Here is a 4,863-nt window from a genome sequence, read left to right as displayed (position 1 = left end):
CGCCTTTGGTGTTGCTCTTAATTCCTGTCTCGCATATTTATGATGCAAAATACTGCCATGTGGCACTTTTTTTGTGCTGTATTTATTTGTAACCATAGGTTTAGCTGTATGATCTGAGAATATATTGTTATATTTATTTCTAATATTGCATGAAAATCACACAGTAATATGGATTTCTGAGATGGAGACATACCCCCCTCTTTTTGGTGAATAGTTGAGAAATCCCTCGATGCTTTCAAACTAATGACATGCTCCCCCACCTCCACCCCACGAGTCTTCTCTTACAGATTTATAAAAGAGAAAAAGACCTAAATGCCCTGATCTTCAACCTCTAAGCCAAAATCCCTCAATTTTTCACTAAAAAATCTGTAACCTTGGCAAGCTCTTCACCTTCTATGGTACATAATTTTTTTTATATCTATTCTTCAATCCATCATTCCTACCTCACCTTCAATTCTAGATTTAAAATCTTTAATTTTCTACCTAAAATTTCATTATTTTCTATGAAAGTAGATTTTTTTTTTATTTACGCAAGAGGTTATAGATGATTGATTTTGAGAAGAAAAATTTAAAGGATTTTTCCTATAAGGGTATGTTTGATTGCATAGAAAATCAAAATCCTTGGAAAAATGGAAAGGATGGAAAAGTTAAATCCATTAGTTAATGCTATTTTGAAAAAAATAAGAGGGAAAAAGAAGAGGAAGATGAGAAGGAAGAAGGAAGAAGGAAGAGGGAAGGGTGGGGGTTAGGAGGACGTCGTGGTGGTGGCAGTGGCGTCGACATCAGTGGGGGTAAGTGGGGAAGAAGATGATGAGAAGAAGGAAGGATGGGGTGAGGGTGGTGGTAGCGGAGGTGAGGGAGGATGAAGAAGAAGATATTTTGGGTGGGAAAGTGAAATCTATATTTTGGTGGATCTTTTGATTAGGATGGAAAATGATTTTTTCATGAAAAAATGTAATCAAACAAATGAAAAATGTTATTTTTCATGAAAATTAATTTTCCACCCTATTTTACATGTGCAATCAAACATACCCTATGTTAAAAGATGAAGGTATGTAAGTCATTTTTCATTAATCTGTTATATTAAACTTGGTCGTGGGGTATGTCAGTTTGAAACACATGGTATCTAAAATATTTACCAAAAAGTCGAGAGGGTATATCTTGATCACTTGGGTATTTATTTTTTCCTTCTTTTTCTGTCGTGGGGGTGTGGAAAGATTTTATCGAAAACTAAAATTGAAATTCCTTTACATGATTTTTTTTAGGGGGGGGGGGGGGGGGGGGGGGGGGGAATTTTGATTATTTAGATTTCTCCTAATAATTGAAAACTGAAACCATCATGTTGGATAAGGTAAGAGTTTATATTTGCAATTAGTACATGGCTTTCCCAAGAATTAGTTGATAAAGGATTTTTAATAGCATTGATAACTTTCAATGAGTCGTTTAGGAAAATCACATTTGACCAACCCATAAGAACTACAAGAAAAATTGCTTCTTGGATCGCCAAAGCTTATGCCATTAAGTTGAGTTGCTTCATACATTTTTCCTAGGTTTAAAGATCTTCATTTTGGATGGTTGTAGATACGTAATTTTCGAATCTGAAGATCACCTCTACGAGAATTATAAAAGGGTGTGAATGATAACCCAAGTTGTATTTTTTTTTCAAAAAGTCATTTTGACATCTTCGTGACTCTCATATGGATTAGGATATCGATCCACCTAAGATCTAGGTAAAGGTTTGGTTAGAGAGCGGGGAAGGTGTTAGGCACCCCTCTCTCCACCAAAAGGTGGTAACCTTAATAATGTGGTCATTTTCAAGTAAAGCAAAATAAATAAAAAAAGAAGAATCGAGTGATCAATGACTTATACCCTTACACATAAGGGATTTGCTATCGGCTCGGATCATAAGGATCATCTCATTGAAGTAGATGATCCTCATCAAGACCATGCCTTAAGAACCTAATTTTGGAAAGTATTGGCTAATGGCTATGGACCGATTCTAATGGGTTGAGAAGGGTCCATATACCGATTGCCTTAAAACGTATTTTGTTTAGGAGTTTAAACTAATTTTCTTTTCTAACATGGTTATAAGTTACAACTCCTATACTTTCGATAGAATCGAAGTCTGATCTATCAAAGGTAGAGAGTTGGAGCACTACATCTTAGATGCTTTCTAAAAAATAAAAATAAAATAATAATGGAAGGGAAAATAGAGGAGGGAGATGGAGAGGGGAGAGATAGGAGTGTGGTAACTTTATCAAACCCACCTTAAGGCTTGGGCCTTCTTATTTTTTTCTTTCTTCTTCTTAGGTCTTTAGTAAAATTATGTGAGTTTTCTTTTAGAGGAGAGGAGGTAGTGGAAGAGGAGAGTTGAGTAGAGAAAAGTTGAGAGTTTTTAAGTTTTTAAGGGCTTCAAAGCATGAATTCTTTTTGAAAGGCAAATAGGGTATTTATAAGATTTTTGGGTTGCTTTTAGGGTTAAAAATGTTAAAAGGGAAAGATTAGAAGGTAATAACATGAGGGGTAAGTATGAGAAGGGTGTTATTTGAAGGTTGGAGAGGGGTATTTATGTAAGATGATGGGAATGGGTGACTTTTGACCCAAATGGGTTGGATTCTTCAATCCATATGGATAAGTATTAAGTGAGGTTAAAGAGTGTGGTGTTTGGTTAAGAGAATGACTTGTGTAAGGAATGAGGTGGTTAGATCTTGGAACTGTGGAGGAGGTGGTGACGAGTGTCCCAAGGGTGTGAGTGTGTGTTAGGTGAGTTGATTGAGAAGGGGTGTGGGTTGATTGTTTTTTATGGACTGATGGGGTTAGGTTATGACATGGGTGTGGGTTGGTTAGAAGAATTTGAGAGGTGAAGGGTGGTGGTGACAAATGTCCCCTTTGATGATCAAGGGTTGCATGGACATTGATTGATTATGGGTCCACATGGGTAGGGGTATGGATTTTAGGTTTGGATTTTTGTCTTGATGAGGGTTGAGGTCTTAGGATTGGCCTGAGTCTAGGGTTTGGGCTAGAGTTGGGTTCGATGGGATTCGAGTTAGGTTAAGTTAAGACCTTGGCTAGGGTTAGGTTTGTCTTAGAGTGAAGCTAAAATGAGACTTAGATTTAAGGGGTTGAACATTGGTGGGCCTTAGGTCAGCTTAGGATGTTTTCGAGTTCGGGATTAGAATGGTGAGAGATGGAGAAGGTGAGGGGCTTGTAAGGCCTTATTGTGGGGTCCATAGAACCTTAGGGGTCTTTGGGACCTTTGATTTGATCAAAGTATCAAATTTCGAGGATTTGGGCTTTTTAGGCCCGTTGATGGATTTTACTTGAAAAATTTATATTTTGAGTCCTTTCGAGTGGGGGCTCGTTCAAATTAGGGTGTCTACAAGAAATGTCTATCATGCTCCTAAAACCTAACACACATCCCTGTGATTAAATGTTAGAATTTGAGGTGAGATATTTCTCATACAGTAACATACACATAATATTACAATTTCTAACATCGATACATTATACGGCAAGGGGAGCATAACTAAATACGATACATAAAAAAAAAAAAAAGAGTTATATCTCACAAGTCCCTTTACTTATGTATGTAATCAGAAAAATTGGCATATACAACCAAATATATACTAGCATATTCTTTAAAAATAAATCAAATCTATTTTATTTATTGACACTCACAACACACATACCTATATTGTTATCGAAATTGCAACATTCTAAAGCTGATCATCAATCACTGAAACTGATATGATTGGTAGGGTGAGTAACAGGAGTTATCAAACAGGAAACACACATTCGTAAATCATAGTCCTAATGTGCTGATTATTCATACAAATTTATATAAAAATAATGCAGGTTTATTAAAATAATATATAAATTTGAAAGATCTGAAATAACCATAAAAATAGAAAAAATTGTTGACATCGACCTAAAATAAAGAAAATGCATCATCAATTTATAATATAACACACGATGAATGAATACAATAATAACGAATTGAGGGTGATGACTAATATAACATCTCAGTCAAAATACAATTGATAATATAACATATAATGAAAGAGTACCATAATTGAGAATTGAATGTCAAGACTAATGAGAACATCTCAATCAATGTACGATTGATCTAATACTTTATCAGTGTAATTAATTTTTAATTCTATGGTTAGTCTATGCCATATTTGGATGACTGATTTTCCATATCAAGTTGGTCATTGACTAATGCTTTAATAACGGGCCATTTAAGTTTTATAATTCCTCCTTAGACTAACTATCAATAATTATTAACCAGTCATCTGCATCTATGTCAATTAGGCGTGTATGCGATTCTCAGTAAACTTTATAGTTATCTCTATATCTTGTTTTCTATTAAAGCTATAATGTTTTTTTTTTATAGATTCTTAGTGTGATTTTATATTCTTATGCATCCCATACTATAAAAGGAAATCAAATATCAAAACTACTATCCTAAATAATATGTTTATTTGGAAGTAGCACTTCAAATTATTCTTTGTAAGAACTCACAAGTCTTTAATAAATCATTAAAATAATATATATCACTTTTCTCCTTTTCAAAACATAAAATGAAAATAACAAGAAGTATGCGAGCTTAAGACCCAGCCTATCTTTCAAAATAAATACACCATCTTTCATTTTCCTTTCGTATCTTCCACGACAATTAGCCAAAATATTTTTATATAATAAAACATTCTTTTACACTCGTTCGTATCTTACACAATCTTCGGATCAAAGAACATCTCACAATTCATATGTTTCATGGCATAAAGCCGAAGTATTTTATCTCAATTTGTGACTTACATGGTATAAGCCAAAACATTTCTCTCGTCATGACTTGCGCAACAT

The sequence above is a fragment of the Akebia trifoliata genome, chromosome 14 (genome assembly GCF_017979445.1).
Source record: "Akebia trifoliata isolate Shusen 1 chromosome 14, ASM1797944v1, whole genome shotgun sequence".
NCBI classification, from domain to species: domain Eukaryota; kingdom Viridiplantae; phylum Streptophyta; class Magnoliopsida; order Ranunculales; family Lardizabalaceae; genus Akebia; species Akebia trifoliata.
Note: the sequence above shows the minus strand (reverse complement) of the source record.